At 40.3% G+C, this 17,637-nt stretch overlaps 1 protein-coding gene across 1 annotated transcript in view; it reads right to left on the bottom strand.

Moving 5' to 3' along the window:
* Positions 1-17,637, bottom strand: part of tspan4a (tetraspanin 4a) — a gene marked incomplete at its 5' end in the record, with an annotated part of 357,455 nt that overhangs the window by 4,186 nt on the left and 335,632 nt on the right. The window lies entirely within an intron of this gene.

The raw sequence follows: 17,637 nt of genomic DNA, 5'->3' as shown, positions 1-17,637 counted from the left end.
GGGGCCTTTTTATAAAAGAGCTCTCAGTTCCACTGACAGATAAAGTTAGGCAGACAGAGAGCATGGCTGTTTGCTGTGGGAAATTGGTTTCTGTTCGATGATAACACTCCTTCACACACGCTGCCGTCTCTATTCAACAAGGTTTGGCAGCGAAAACCCATTCCTGAGATCTCACAACCATCCGTACCACTGACCCCATCTCACCCTGTGTGTTCCCAACAACAAGGTTATTAGAGTTCACAACGTATTCATTTTGACTTTTTGTTTTCATTTGTTTTCATGTTTTCATTTCACTTTCACTTGTTTTTAAGTTTACATTTTTCCAAAGGACTTAGTTTTAGTTTAGTTTTTTATTTATTTATTAAAGGAGTAGTTCACCAAAAAAAAAAAATCATATTTTTTATCAAATACACACCCCATGAAGGATTGAATTCATGGGGATTTTTTTGTTTTTGACGCATTCCTAAGCCAATAATTTGATGACCGGGTGTATTTCCGGTAGGAGACTCAAATAAATTCCTTTGAGTCTCCTACCGGATACATTAGCATCTTTCCGCCGGTAATCAAATTATTGGAATGCAACGAAAACTAAAAAATCTCCATGAATTCAATGCTTCATGGTGTGTAATTGATAGAACATAAGATTTTCTCTGGGTGAACTACTCCTTTAATGAATAATCAGGGGCAAGATTCAGGTCAGAGGATTTGCCCAAAAAAATGCAGATCTACAAGCTCATAACGAGACTAAAGGACATTTTCGCTATGATTTTAGTTAATTGTATTAGTTTTGTGAACACACATACAGTATCAGATAGTTTTTGTGTACATTTCAGTTAACATATCATCGCTGTTGGGCAGAAACCAGCTATATCAGTGCTATTGAACACCCTTTAAGTCTGTGTGTGGGTTTTACAAATATCGAACCAATGAAAAGTTCAAACCACCTAACTCCAACTTGTGGAGATAGTTGTTTTTTCCATCATTGATTCAGTCAGACAGACGGAGAAAAAATCTCCACATTAATGGTCAAAAACCTCCAAACTCCACTTGAGCTGTATTTGGGTAAAGTGATGATAATAAGGACACATTCAAGTATCTGACAATGTATTTAAGTCACCATACCAACTTTGATGAGGTATTGTGTTGTTCTAAAAACACAATACCACTTGTTGTTTTTTTTTCCTTTCCTGAAAGGTTCATATTTTGGACATAGTTGGTTTCTGCCTGACAGCAGGGATATACTAACCCTGCTGTGGTATCTCTAACCCCGTCTCACCCTGTGTGCTGCTTTCATGTCCCCAACCATCACAATGACGCAACAAAAAGATGAATGTGATGACATTCCACCCATCCATAATAGGCAGCAGAGCTTCAGACATGTAAGATTAAAGACTTCCAACATCACTTTAGAAAGTGACAGGAATGTCTGGGGAGACAGCACTTAATAGTGATGTACAGTATTGTTTGAAGTACACGCTTCTGATCAGTAGCCTACACACCAGAGATGGGGATTCGAGTCGCACTCAAGTCGAGACTTGACTCGAATTCGCCCCTCAAATACTCGAGACACAATACGTCTCTGACGCAAGCTCAAAGACTTGTGAACCATCTTTATGTTATGTTTTATTTGACGCATTAATAAATGACATGCCCGACATCAATGTTGTCCTTTTCTTCTCTTGCGCAACGGAATCTCCGGTGCGCGCAGCCTGTCTCCGGTGCGCGCATCTCCGGTGCGCGCAGTCTCCCTGCAATGCAAACATGGCGAGGCGAGCACAACAGCTGCTGTGTGCAGCCTTTCATCATAAAGTTTAAATATAAAAAACTTTGAAATAAAAAAAAATGTTTAGATCAGCATCAGCTATATAACTTCAGTTAACTTGCATGTGCTTACATTTTTTATAAGATGATCTGATCATCCGTGATAGCACGTTTTTGAAAAGTCAGATAGTCATGTTGCATTGCTGTGTCGTTAAACTCTGGGTCATCCAACCTGAAACCAACTTCACCACGGTAAACACTAGTACATTCATGTTCACTGCATTAAACTAAGCTACAAGCAAGTTACAAGTCTATGTTGACCATGTAATGGTTACAGGCTTATTTGGTTTCCAAAATGCTTAGTATTGTATACTCCGTCGCGCCTCATTGTCTCCGCCAGGCCGAAGGCATGGCGAGAGGTACCCTCCGTCCGTCCGTCCGTCCGTCCGTCCGTCCGTGTGTGTGTCCTTCTGTCTGTGAGCAGCTAATCTCCGGCACCGTTGGCCCGGTCGCTCTGAAACTGTGCACACACACTCCCTGGATGCCAATTCATAACCTCTGCCCCAATTTTTTCACATGGGCCTGTTATAGCGTTATATCCAAACGTCATGCAAATTGGTACACAGTATCTCTATAGTCATGTGATCAACACGGATCTGTCCGATTTCCCATATTCCATCCTCATTGCCTATGGTTGGCTTCCAAAGTTTGCAGGATTGGTCCGTTTTTAACAAAAAGATTCAAACTATGCACGCAGCTTGCGATTTCCGTGAAATTTCACACGCACATTCCCACTAGGCCGAGGAAGAAAGGGCACCCTTTTCACATTGGCCTGTTATAGCGCCACCAGCAGGTCTAATTTAGCAAAACACATTTTTGGAACAAAATGCCTCAAATCATGAATGCAGTGTCTGATTGCCGTGAAAGACCTAAGAATGAATGGCACCCTTTTAACATTGGCCTATTATAGCGCCACCAGGAGGCCAGAATAACGTACCTGACCTGGCGGAGACCTGTGCTCCGAGGAGCACTTTTTCTAGTTGTTTATGTGTCCAAAAGAACAGATCTGTAAGCTGCCAACACGCCATGGCATGATAGCTTGTACTGTATGTCTGTTCTTTTGGGTAGGCGACGCACATTATGCGTCGTAGCAATGTATTTGTGTTTGAGAGGCTATGATTGATGTAAACTTACAGTAGCCTATTAGATTATAGCCTAAATTCACACAATCACAATGTTGTAGCTTGTTCGGGATTATTGCACAAAGGTGGAAGACGAAAAAGTTGGACTTTGCGAATAGGGACAATACTTGGACATAACTGCATTACTTCAGAGGAAATTATTTAAAAAATGGAGCTACTTCAGAGATGTTTACACACCCCTGGAATCCATTAGAAGGTGGAACAGCCAACGTGAGTACATAGTGTTTTTCCTGAAACTGGCTAACTTATTGCGTGACTCATCGCCATTAAGCCATATTCTACTGTATGTGACTGTGTACTGCCCGGGGGTCGGTCGGGGGATTTCCGTGGCTGTTGGAACGTTCTTGTTACGCTCAACAAGAGACAGCACAGCAGTGCGCACTAGACGCAAAGGAGCCTAAATGAATGTAGCCTAATACTATTGTGATAAACATTCATGTCTGTGCTTTTATCATTTCGGGTTGGGTTTGTGGACCATCATAACTGTATTTCAGCCCGGAAAAAAACGTTTTTTTTTTAAGAGACTCGAGACTTGACTCGGACACGTGGCTAAAGACTCGAGACTCGACTCGGACTCAACCCTCAAAGACTCGAGACTCGACTCGGACTCAACCCTCAAAGACTCGAGACTCGATTCGGACTCGAGGTCAAAGACTTGAGACTCGACTCGACCTCAGAGACTCGTGGGCATCTCTGGTACACACACACACTCATAGAATGTATATACTGTATGATACAGTACAAGTGTTTTGGTTCCTTCCAGGGGCCTATAGCCTCAAAGAGACTCGTCCGTGGCCCCGGTCTCCCACGCCGGAAAAGCGAGGTGCTCCTCGTTCCGCTTTTCCCACATGCACTGGTTTCCCACTTACTGTAACATATGCAGTATATATACAGTATGGTGTGGGGGGGTATGTATTTTCTTGGCACCCTTTGGGCCCCATAGTAACAACTGAGCATCTTGTTTCTCAAACACTTTCTTATCAAACTGGGTCAAACGGGGCACCTTACTGTGTACTGTTTGAGAACGTCTTTCTTTGACAACGTGTTCTAAATTCATGTCCTCAATGCCCTTGTTGCTCTACAGGCTAAATATGGAGCTACATGCACGCACGCACGCACGCACGCACGCACGCACGCACGCACGCACAATATAAGATGATCGGATCATCCGTGATAGCACGTTTCTGAAAAGTCGGATTTTCATGTTGCGCTGCTGTCTCGTTAAACCCTGGGTGAATATCCAACCTGAAACCAACTTCACCACGGTAAACGCTAGTACGTTCATGTTCACTGCATTAACGTAAGCTACAGTACAAGCAAGTTACATGTCTATGTTGACCATATATATGCACACCGTATATCTAGGTGTGCCCTGGGATCTTTTGGCTATGCCAAAAAGGTTGAGAAACACTGGCCTAGATTATAGCCTAAGTTGGCATTTGTCACAATATTGTATCTCGATCTGTTTGGGATTACTGCACAAAGGTGGATGATGAAAAAGTTGCACTTTGCGAACGGGGACAATACTTGGACATAACTGCGTCACTTAAGAGGAAATTAAATGGAGCTACTTCAGAGATGTTTATACACCCCCGGAATCCATTAGAAGGGTGGAAATGGAATCTTAACAGCCAACGTGAGTACATAGTGTTTTTCCTGAAACTGGCTAACTTATTGCGTGACTCATAGCCATTAAGCCATTATGCTACTTTATGTGACTGTGTACTGCCCGGGGGTCGGTCGGGGGATCTCCGTGGCTGCTGGCGCGTTCTTGCTACGCTCAACAAGGGACAGCACAGCAGTGCGCACTAGATGTATACCCAAACACGTTGACATGTCAATCTTCCTTAATAAAACATTACGTAGACTAACTAGCAGCAGTAGCCTTGGTCAGGCTGTGTGTGAGCCTGTGCCTTCCGCAGTTGAGCTGATAAACATTAATTCTGTGCTTTTTTGATTTCGGGTTGGGTTTGTGGACCATCATAACCTATGATGTATCCTTAGGCCTGGGAAAAAAAGAGCAACTTTTTTCTTAAGAGACGCCAGACTTGACTCGGACTCGTGGCTAAAGACTTTTTAGTCTTTTGTGTCCTTCCAGGGGCCTATAGCCTCAAAGAGACTCGTCCATGGCCCCGGTCTCCCGCGCCTCGTTCCGCTTTTCCCACATGCACTGGTTTCCTACATGAACATAGTTTTAGTTGATTTCGTCAACTAAAACTATGACGAAAAATGATCGTTGACTACCTTTTTTCACTGACGAAAATGAAATAAAAACTAAGCTACGATGACTAAAACTAGACTAAATATATTGACAATTTCGTCAACAAATAAAAACTAGACTAAAATGTTAGTGAGGGACAAGTGGAGAAGAGATCCAGTAGTAAGATAAGTAATTTTGTTTGGTTGCGCTCGGGTGTTGCGCTCTGAAAATGGCAAATCTACAAGCTCACAACGCTGCGACATGTTGTGGACTTGTAGATCGGCTGTAGATGTTCAGTATGCAACCAAGTCTAAAATCAGCCATTACGAATTGCCAAAATGTATGTTAGTCGACTAAATCAACTGTAGAATTAGTCGACTAAAATCTTACAATATTTAGTCGACTAAAACTAGACAAAAACGAAAACATTTTAGATGAGCACAATATGACTAAAGCTAAATGGATTTTTTTTAAACTATGACTATGACTACACAAAATCTAAATTAGCTGTCAAAATCAACACTGACTGTAACATATCCAGTACAGTATGGTGTGTGGGGGGGGGGGGTATTTATTTTCTTGGCACACTTTGGGCCCCAAAGTACCAACTGAGCATCTTGTTTCTCAAACACTTTCTTATCAAACTGGGTCAAACGGGGCACCTTACTGTGTACTGTTTGTTTGAGAACGTCTTTCTTTGACGTGTTCTAAATTCATGTCCCCAATGCCCTTGTTGCTCTACAGGCTAAGCATGGAGCTGCACACACACACACACACACACACACACACACACACAGACACACACACACACACACACACACACACACACACACACACACACACACACTGAAGATACGTTTCAGACAAAGGAAGCTGGTTGAATTTTTCATGTCCGACTCTGTGTGAACGTATTCTTAAGAGACAAACAATGATGTACGCTCGCTCACACAGCTTTGTCTCCTGTTATATTCATCTAAAAACCCCTCCAAACTGTCCCTAAGATGGATAAAGAGACCCAAAAGATTATTATTAAGAGAAATGAACGCTTTGACGATATAAGTCTCTTTTTCCTGGGATTGTGAGACAAGCGTGTGAGAGGTAAATCAATTCCACACGCGGCAGTTGTTACAATAATGGATTGAAGGGACGGCAGAAGTGACGGCTGAGACATTTGTCTTGAGGACAGTTGGCAAAATGCTACTTTACCATGGAGCAGTGATGGGAGAAGGTCTCGCACTTTTTATTTAAGTAAAAGTGTCAATACCCTAATGTAGAAATAATCTGTTACAAGTACTGTACAAGTTTGTGTTCAAAATGTACTTGAGTAAAAGTACAAAAGTATTGGCATCAAAATATACTTAAACTAGCAAAAGTAAAAGTACTCATTATGCAGAAGGTCCCATTTCACAAGTTTTCAAATGTATAAAAATCTTTTGAAAATAGCTGATCTACAAGCTCACAACGCGTCGCTTGTGAGCTTGTAGATTGGCTATTTTCAATTTGCCGAAGTATATGTAGAGCTGGAGTGGTTTTGTAATAATAATCAAAATATAAAAGTGAGTAGTAGCCCAACTAAAGTTTTCAAACAATTATAGTGGAATAAAAGTAGTATATTTGCCTCTGAGATGTAATGGAGTAGAAGTAATAGTATTGAATAATAGTAATTATTATTTAGTCCCAAGCTCTTGTTAATACTTTCATTGGTTATATTTTATTAGTTCAATATTTATAAAAAACCCACACAGACACTAAACTCCTTTCAAACAGGCCTCCCTATTTTGAGTATGCCATTATAGGCCAACATTTCCCCCAAACAATTTGTTTTTCCCTCCAGAATATCACACATACATTATACATTTATACAGACAGGCACAGGATGTATACCTTTTCTCAAAACCACACAGTGTTAAATGTTATATTTTAGATTCAGGTCTTCACCATTTTTTTATTTGAATGTGTGCTCATGTGAGACGTAAACAAACAGGCGTCTTCAGTGGGTTGGTACATCTTAATTACTGATGTTGTTGTTATGCTGTTATCCAGATGCAGCCTGTCGCCAATTCCCTACAATCAGTGGTTCCCAACATGTGGCCCGGGGGCCTACTGGTGGGCCGTGAGGGTATTGCAAGGTGGGCCCCCAAATAATTGGCCAAACACTAAGACTTTAACCCTTTAAGACCGGGAACGCATCTGTGTCATTTTAAGATTTATTTGGCTATTTTTGGGAAAAATCGTGAAATTGTGTGCAAATCTTTATAAAGGTTTTCTACATCCTAACAGTTTTCTGGAAAAAAAAAATATGTTGCTGTATATCAGTGGTTCTCAAACTTTTTCATGTCAAGGACCCCCAACATCATATGTATTTGGCCGCCGACCCACATCAAAATATGTTGTTCCAGGGACCCCCCCAGAAGCAAATATTTGAGTTAAAAATGTTACTTAAAAATACGTATTCAAAGATTTTCACGAATGTCCAAGATTTTTCAAAAATAGCGTAAGGTATAACATAGAGCATTGGTTCTCAAAGTGGGGTCCGGGGACCCCCAGGGGTCCTTAAGAGAGTTCCAGGGGGTCCCCAGCTAAATGATAGATTAGGAACCAAATGGACCCTTATGGGTCTGTAACTCAGAGAGTGTACAAATGGAACCAAATGGACCCGTTAGGGTCCATTTGGTTCCATTTGTACACTCTCTGGGTTAAATTAACATTGATTTTACAATATAAATTGGGGTCCCAGAGATAAAAATGTAATTAAATGGGGGTCCGTAGCTTTATGCATGTCAAACTGGGGGGTCCTTGAAATTAAAATGGTTGAGAATCACTGCTAGAAACGTAAACATCTTCTCTTCTGGGGGTCCCTGGCATATATTTTCAAATGGGGGTCCGCGGGCTAATAAGTGTCAATTTGGGGGTCCTTGACATGAAAAAGTTTGAGAACCACTGACATAGTGGTTATAGCTCAAATCTAAAATGACACGGAAGCGCTCCCGGATTGAATGGATTAATGATAATATAACATTAATATAAAAATAAACTATAAGAAACTTTGGCACACCTAGATTAAAAGTGTAAAAGCAGGTGTGTCTGTAAAGCGATAAGCAACCTAAATAGTCAATAGAACATTACCTGCACACTGCCAGCTTGCACTGTTTACACAGAGATTTATTTCAGCAACATTTCGGTCTCACATGACCTTCCTCAGGCAAGAGGAAGGTCATGTGAGCAGTGGTGGAAAAAGTACTCAAATTCTTTACTTAAGTAAAAGTACCAATACTGAAATATAAAAATACTCTGTTACAAGTAAAAGTTCAGAATTAAACATTTACTTGAGTAAAAGTACAAAAGTATTGGCATCAAAATGTACTTTAAGTACCAAAAGTAAAAGTACTAAATATTTGAAAATAGCCGATCTACAAGCTCACAACGCGTCGCGATGCGACGCGTTGTGAGCTTGTAGATCGGCTATTTTCAAATAGCCTATGTATAAAATAGGGTTAAAGTGGTTAATGTATGTTTCATTATATCATAGTTTATCTGAAAAGTAACTAGTAACTAAAGTTTTCAAATAAATGTAGTGGAGTAAAAGTACAATAGTTGCCTCTGAGATGTAGTGGAGTAGAAGTAAAAGTATTGGAAATTGGAAATACTCAAGTAAAGTACAGATACCTCAAAATTGTACTTAAGTACAGTACTTGAGTAAATGTACTTAGTCACTTTCCACCACTGCATGTGAGACCGAAATGTTGCTGAAATAAATATTCATGTCTACCGTGCACGTTGGCAGTACAGGTAACTTGTTCTACTCATTAAAAGCTTGAAATTGTGTTTTCATTGTAATACCGACAAGTAGGAACTTCCAAAGTATACTATATTAGTTTCATTGATCCAAGCCGGAACACAATGGATTTGATTGATCATTAAAAAATGAACATGCTCCCAAAATGCACACGGCCCGCCAACGCTTACAAGATGTTGAAAGCGTTGGAGCTTCTGATCCAAAAGAAGGTTGAGAGCCACTGCCTCAGATCACCCAGTTTGCGTGAAAAATGCATGTAGTCGGTGTTCTGTTGTTGATGCATCAAACATAACAGCAGAGTGTGCTTCTACTTTTACTGTTAGAATATTTACACACGTGTGTGTGTGTGTGTGTGTGTGTGTGTGTGTGTGTGTGTGTGTGTGTGTGCGTGTGCGTGTGCGTGCGCGTGCGTGCGTGCGTGCGCGCGTACGTGTGTGTGTGCGTGAGTGCCAACTTACAAGCGTGGAGAAAGAGTTGGTTGTGTGCTTTAGGAGAATCTGTACATTTCACTCTCTGAGATCATTTGTGATTGAATGTGTGTGCATGTAAGCGTAGGTATTTGCATATGATTTGCATATGTAAGGGAACATTTTCCCACAGTTATTAGGTGCATGTCTGCACTGTCGGCAGAAACCTTGTATCTCCATATTGTACTTTTTATTATGTTTTTTTTTTTTCGTAATTGAATGCTTCATTAAAGCATGTAGTACTTCATCGTACAAGAGTGTGTGTGTGTGTGTGTGTGTGTGTGCATGTTGGTACACAATCTGAACTATCACAGATACAATATACTACAGACACAAAAGGCACAGAATGTCTCTTTTCTAAACACCACTCACACAGAGTGTTTTCTTTTAGATCCAGGTCTCCGTTATTTGATTACATTTGAGCGTGTGTGTGTGTGTGTGTGTGTGTGTGTGTGTGTGTGTGTGTGTGTGTGTGTGTGTGTGTGTGTGTGTGTGTGTGTGTGTGTGTGTGTGTGTGTGTGTGTGTGTGTGTGTGTGTGTGCTCATGTGAGAGGTAAACAGCCGTCTTCAGTGTGTAGTTACATCTTAATTACTGATCGCTATCCACCTCGTCTCTGTCGGGTGGAAACCTCCTATGTCCAAAACTGGTACTTTTCAGGATTCAAATTCAAAAGCATCTAAAGTAGCAGATCTACAAGCTCGAAAAGCGTCGCTTCGCGCCGCTTTTCGAGCTTGTAGATCTGCTACTGTTAATGCTTTTGCGTGATGCTGTAGTATGATCAAGTAGGGCGTTAGTTTACGAAACAACACAAATGGTTAGAATATGGAGATAAGAGGTTTAATAAGAGGTTTGCCCGACAACAACGGTAAGCAGAAACAACATTTCTAGGACATTTTAAGTCTGCCTGCTGCTCGCTAAGTGTCTTGTAAGTACTTTTACTCAAATATAGTACAGTAATAGTACAACACTGCATCTGGAGCACCAACAGAATAAATATAGAATATTTTTGACTCAATGTATTTACGTTAAATATTTCTTCTCAATTTATTTACTTATTTTCACTATTTTTTATACCAACTTTTAAGTATTTTTACTGATTCCTGTTTATGTGTTGTGGTGATCTGGAAACGCCTACAGTGTTTCACGAGTCCTTCAGGCGTGTATTGGAGCCAAACGCCAGTGGACAGACAGACAGACGGAGTAGATAATGATACCGTACAGCAATCTGTCAAACAGACAAACAACAGGGAGCAGGAGGCGACCCACTAAACCCACTAAATCCAGAGACGGGGACAAAGTCAAAGTCAGAGCGAGGAGAAAAAGTCTGAGGTGGAAAAAGTACTCACATTTCTTGGTATCAAGTATCAATACTGCAATGTAGAGGTACTCTGTTACAAGTAAAAGTCCGGAATTCAAAATTTACTTGCGTAAAAGTACAAAAGTATTGGTATCAAAATGTACTTATAGTACCAACATTTTAAAGTACTCATTCTTATGCAGAATGTCATTTCACAACTTTTCAAATGTATACAAATCTTTGGAAAATAGGCGACCTACAAGCTCACAATGCGTCGCGTCGCGACGCATTGTGAGCTTGTAGCTCGGCTATTTTCAAATGGCCGAAATGTATATAGGGCTGAAGTGGTTAATGTATGTTTTGTAATAATAATCGAAATCTACAGAGTAACTAGTAAATCAAGTTTTCAAATAATTGTAGTGAAGTAAAAAGTACAATATTTGCCTCTGAGATGTAGTGGAGTAGAAGTAAAAGTAGAGACATTTGGAAATACCCCAGTAAAGTACCTCAAAATTGTGCCCAAGTCAGTACTTGAGTAAATGTACTTAGTTACTTTACCCCACTGCCAGGGACAGGTACAAAGTCAAAGTCAACGAGGAGAAACAGTGTGAGGAACACCAGGGAGAACTAGGAATATGAACATCATCGCTTTCGGGTGGAAACCTTGGATGTTTCAAAACCTGTTACCGTTAGCGGCTGTCGAAATGTAGAACGTCTACGGGGTGTACTCTCTCTCTCTCTCTCTCTCTCTCTCTCTCTCTCTCTCTCTCTCTCTCTCTCTCTCTCTCTCTCTCTCTCTCTCTCTCTCTCTCTCTCTCTCTCTCTCTCTCTCTCTCTCTCTCTCTCTCTCTCTCTCTCTCTCTCTCTGAGGATGAGTCTATTTGTGCTGCAGAGAGGCTTACTGTTTCATATTCAGGTCAAAGCGCTCGCCTGATCATCTCAGCGTATTAAATCAAGTTACAACAAGCACTGCATGGGGTAGATTACGATACGATATGATATTACTTCATCATAAGCTCTCGCTGAAATCTGTCTCGGCGACCCAGCAGCCATGTACTGTATGAAACACACAACACACACATTTGTCTCACAACACCACAGAAACAAAACAAAATGAATTACATACATAAAAACATGAAGACAAGAGCATTGTCCACCGCTCTGCCTACAACCCCCGGGCCAGACACTAAATTTAAGCCTCAAATTGGACTGATGGACAAAGGACTTCTTTAGAATCAGAATTTTTATCACACCACAAGTTTACAGAAGTAAAAAGTGGGTGAAATTCGTTTTGGTGCATAGTGCGTGTGTGCGTGCGTGTGTGTGTGCGTGCGTGGAGAAAGAGTTGTGTGCTTTAGGAGAATCTGTACATTTCACTCTCTGAGATCATTTGTGATTGAATGTGTGTGCATGTAAGCGTAGGTATTTGAATATGATTTGCATATGTACTGTAAGGGAACATTTTCCCACAGTTATTAGGTGCATTTCTGCACTGTCGGCAGAAACCTTGTATCTCCGTATTGTACTTTTTTTTCTTCTTAATTTAATGCTTCATTAACGCATTTAGTACTTCATCGTACAAGAGTGTGTGTGGTTGTGTGTGTGTGTGTGTGTGTGTGTGTGTGTGTGTGTGTGTGTGTGTGTGTGTGTGTGTGTGTGTGTGTGTGTGTGTGTGTGCGTGCGCGCCCGCACGTGCGTGCAATCCGTGCATGTTGGTACACAATCTGAACTATCACACATATAATATACATTTACAGACACAAAAGGAACAGAATGTCCCTTTTCTGAAACCCACACATACAGTGTTAAATGTTTTCTTTTAGATCCAGGTCTCCGTTATTTGATTACATTTGAACATGTGTGTGTGTGTGTGTGTGCTAAATTTAAGCCTCAAATAGGACTGATGGACAAACGACTTCTTTAGAATCAGAATCAGAATTTTTGTCACACCACAAGTTTACAGAAGTAAAAAGTGGGTGAAATTCGTTTTGGTGCATAGTTCCCTTCGTATCGTTATTTCCATAGAAAACAAGAGGGGGGGGGGGGGCAAGGAGATCAAACAAGTTATCTACATATTTACACATGCTACCTGAGGTAAGATAAAAGGTGCGTGAGCATAGCAGCAGACGTGTACTGTTCATGATATACTTATAGACCAGGGGTCTTCAACGTTTTCAGGCCAAGGACCCCCTAGCTGAGTGAGAGATGAAGCAGGGACCCCCTCTATATTGTATAAAATTGTGTTTCAGATTAAACTTTTTTGGTTTACTTGGTCTGCTCTTTTTTTGCTCTACACCAAGGCTCTTTGCCAAAAAATAGCAGATCTACAAGCTCACAACGCCAAAGTTTTCCTCAGAAAAAGGGATGCTAGGGTTCAAGTGGTTAATATTTAAAAAAAAAAACATTTCACTCAAAGATTTGGCGGACTCCCTGTAGTAACTCTGAGGACCCCCAGGGGTCCCGGACCCCCTGTTGAAGACCCTTGTTATAGACGGTAGTTATGGTGCTAAAAAAACACAATAAAAAGAAATGCGTTGTATACGTGTTGTGCGTGTCGACCGCATTAATCCACATTAGGTAGACTGACACTGGTATAATCCGCAAGTACATCCATGAGGAAGAGCAAAGACAAAAAGTCAAGTCACTTAATTGTCCCTGGTATAATCAATGGTATTAGTCTGACCTTAATGTATGTTGGAACGCTGTATATCCTTCCTGAAGGCAGCAATCCAATATTCCACATTCAAAACATGGCTAGTGTTTGAAGTGATATTCCTTGCCAACCTTCGTATACTGTTATTATGCATAGAGTCTCTTAACTGTGTCATTTTTAGATTTGAGCTAAAAAGCATTATTTTACACTTTGGGCTATTCAAAAATAGCAGATCTACAAGCTCATTGTAGATCTGCTATTTTTTTAAAATCGTGAAAATGTGTGCAAATCTTTGAATATATATATTTTTTAAAGCGAACATTTTTTACTTAAATCTTTGCTTCTGGGGGTCCCTGGAACAATATATTTTGACGGGGGTCCGCGGCCAAATATACATCATTTTGGGGGTCCTTGACATGAAAAAGATTGAGCACCACTGATATAGAGACATACGTTTTTCAGAATACTGTTGAGATTTAGGAGACATGTAGAATCGGCTTCAGGTCTCAATGGGTTAAGTAGTTGAATTGAAGCAAACCAACATCAATCAGGATTATCATTTGCCGAAGACACACAAAAACAGAGTCCTGCAACATCACTCCATAGACTGCATCACCTCCCAAACGGAACAGATCTACAAGGTATCATTGTGTCGCAATGCAACGTGTTGAGAACCTTGTAGATGTGTTCTTTTTTTGTCAAGCAAGCAACACTGTTGCGCAACAGAGCATAAATTAAGGCTTAACGTTACACCAAACGTAATCGTTTGATTGGAATGTGCAAGCGAAATTAACATTTGGAAGATCTATCGGAATCATTGATCTTGAGTACAAAAATAGAAGCCTCGGTACCACCTTTTCACTGTAGAGCACTCCTAGGTTCACTTGTTGTTTTGTGGGGTATATGTTTATAGTTTTCTACTCCCTCCTGTTGAGACTGAGTGATAGTGTGACTGAATGCTTGTTGTCCTAGTCTAGTCTCCTTTGTCTTGTCCTATGGGTTTTTCTCTTTCTTGTCTCTTTCTTCGGACTGAGCCCCGGGGCCAATGTAATAACTGGATGGGGGGGCGCAGTACAAAGCTTGAAGATCTGCTATATGGGCATGTTGCATTTATTACGACGTCCACCGTCCACCAACCCACAAGGGATTTTTAGCGGCGCTAGCCGCTCTATACCTTTAGGTATAGAGCGGATCCTGCTCTATACCTGACTTTGTCCGTGTTCACCGTCAACGTTCTGATTGGTCAGACCCGTCAATGTTCTGATTGGTCAGACCCGTCAACGTTCTGATTGGTCAGACCCGTCAACGAAGTGATTGGTCAAGCTTCACGTGACACATGGCTATAAACACATTATAAACACATATCGATGACATAATGTATCAAAGTCGCCGCTACCTTCACACAGGGTGTGATTTTTTATATATAATAAGAGGAAAGGATTATGCCAGTGAAAGATCATATCAAAAATAGCTTTTGTTTAATTAAAATAAATTACACAGTATGACTTGAACGATTAACTTCAAAGCGTCAGTTCAATATGTTGGGTGATGGCAGTGAGAGTTCTGATAATTAGCTGTTATAGGGAACTCACCACAGGTGATTTTTTGTCAATTTTAAGTTCAAAGATAATCATGTTCAAGTTGTGACTTTTCCTGCCTTTGTGGGGGGTATTTATATGCAAATATCCCGGCCAATGACATTGCAAGACTAAACAATAGGATCCAATGATGATGTTTAGGTGAAAGAATAACAGAAAAACAAATGATTTATACCATGTTTTTGATAAAATACAAATGTTGTAATATTACAACTGCGGGTCTTGGAGGGTTAAAGCACTTGTGCACACGCTGTGAGCTTGTAGATCAGCTATTTTCTGATCTACAAGATCAGCTATTTTCGTGGAATCTTTTGCCGAATGTTTGCCTATTTTATGAAATGCCCAGAATATGGAACATACCTGAGCATAACTGTATTTCTGCAGAAAATCTGGTAAATAAATGTTTTTTCCCCACTTGTTTTTATATGACCATTGTTGCTAGTAATATTGTTATTATTTCTGTCCTTTCAATTCATTTAATTAAAGGGTACTTGAGTGGTGTTGTCTTTCTCCAATAGTTTTTTATTTGACCATTGTTGCGAAGCATAATTGCATTGTTATGTTTTGTCCTTTCAATCCATTTAATTTGAGGGTACTGGTCTGGAGTGGGGTGACATGCCTGGCTGCCACTTATCACCAGCATCTCATTCCATTGTCTAGGGAATGGCAAAGACATAAACAAGTCATCATGCTCTGGAAACACAAAGTGCTCTTTCACATTAGATTTCAGTTGGATGGACATCAAGGAGGAGATTGGCCAGAAAACAGCCCCCTGAAAAGTGTTTGTTTTCTTTGTTTCTCTAATCTTTACCCTTAAAACTCTGTTTTTGAAACTGCAGAATGCTGGGAGGTTTGTACAAACAATGTGGGTCTCAGGGTTCATGTCTGTGATGTCGGTCATCTTCTATGACAACATCAAATGTTTTTTCTGTGAATGAATGCCCTAATTTGTCAGTTTTGCATAAAGGTGTAGCAAAAATAGCTCATCTACAAGCTCACAACGTGTCGCGGCTATTTTTGCAAAGGAACGCGGAAAGCGAACGTGGATCACAGGTTTTTTTTTTTTCAGATAAAAAAATGGTTTTGGACATACAAGGTTTCCACCCAATAGCGACAATAATATTGTAGATATATTATATCTATGACATATGATCCAAATTTGGGCAAGGTTTCAGCACAAATTTGGCATCTTTCATTTCCATTATTAAATTATAGTTAAACATTTCATTTAACATCATGTTTGTGAAATTAGCTCAGAAATTAGACTCCTGGAGAATCACGGCATAAAAATAATTTCACCCACTTCCTTACACCTGTAAACTTGTGACGTGACAATAACGTTGAAGTTGAAGATGAAGTGCTTCTGCTGTATTTTTACATGTATGTGTGGATTCATTAATTGGACAAGCTGCCAAAAAATCACCTGTGGTGCGATTCTTATAACAACTAATTATCAGAACTGTCACTGCCATCACCCAACATGCACTGATGCTTTGTTTCATAACAATCTGATAATTGTTAAAAGTCATACTGTGTTTTTTATATAATATTTCACTGGTATATCCTTTCCTTTTATCCTACATTCAAATTGGCTAAAGGGAGGGCCGGCCGGTGGATCTCTGACGTCACGTTCATGTCATCATGACTCAGCCATATCCATATAAGGAGTTACCAATGCAGCTACGCCCAGATATGGAGTGTGTTGTCTAAACTCAATGTGTTGTCATGGTATCAGGAAAAAACAAATCAGTCAGATCCATACAGTATATGGGCACAAAAGGGGGCATGCCCATATTTGGGCACAAAAGGGGGCATGCCCATATATGGGCATATACTGATGACATTAGGGATCTCCATATATGGGCATAAAAGGGACAAGGACTGACAGATACAGAGATCTCAATATATGGGCATATCAGTCGGATCGGCAGTGCGACGTAGGTGTGAGTTCTAGATGTGAGGGCGGCCCGGACCGCTAGTATATATTTCCTGAAATATTATGTTTGTGAAATGAATTCCATACACACAGACACACAGACCCTCTTACAGACGACTAGACTCCTGCAGAGTCACGCCATAAAAATAATGTCACCCACTTTCTTACACCTGTAAACTTAGAGAAGGTGGAAGGTAGAAGGGGAAGTGCTTCTGCTGTTTTTTTCCCATGCAGGTGAGGGAATTAATTAATTATTAATGAATTAATTAATAATAATAATCTTTATTTGTATAGCACCTTTCATGACATGAAATGCAGCTCAAAGTGCTTTACAGAGCAAGAATAAAGCACAAGTGCTTTAATTGGACATGATTATCTTTGAACTTAAAGTTGAGAAAGATCACCTGTGGTGAGTTTCCTATAACAGCTAACTATCAGAACTCTCACTGCCATCACCCAACATATTGAACTGACGCTTTGAAGTTAATCGTTCTAGTCATACTGAGTAACTTTATTTCGATTAAACAAAAGTTATTCTGGCATAATCCTTTCCTCTTATTATTATACAATAGAAATTCCCTTGTGGGTTGGTGGACGTTGTGATAAATGCCCATATATGGAGAGGTGGGCGTCACCGTGCGTAACATACACTGATTGGACACAACAGAAACCAATTTACTCCGATTTGTTTACTTAAGTAAAAGTAGCAATACAGAAATACTTGGT

The sequence above is a fragment of the Gymnoscopelus microlampas genome (assembly GCF_963454915.1).
Source record: "Gymnoscopelus microlampas genome assembly, chromosome: 1".
Classification (NCBI taxonomy): domain Eukaryota; kingdom Metazoa; phylum Chordata; class Actinopteri; order Myctophiformes; family Myctophidae; genus Gymnoscopelus; species Gymnoscopelus microlampas.
Note: the sequence above shows the minus strand (reverse complement) of the source record. Positions and strands in the feature narration are given on the sequence as shown.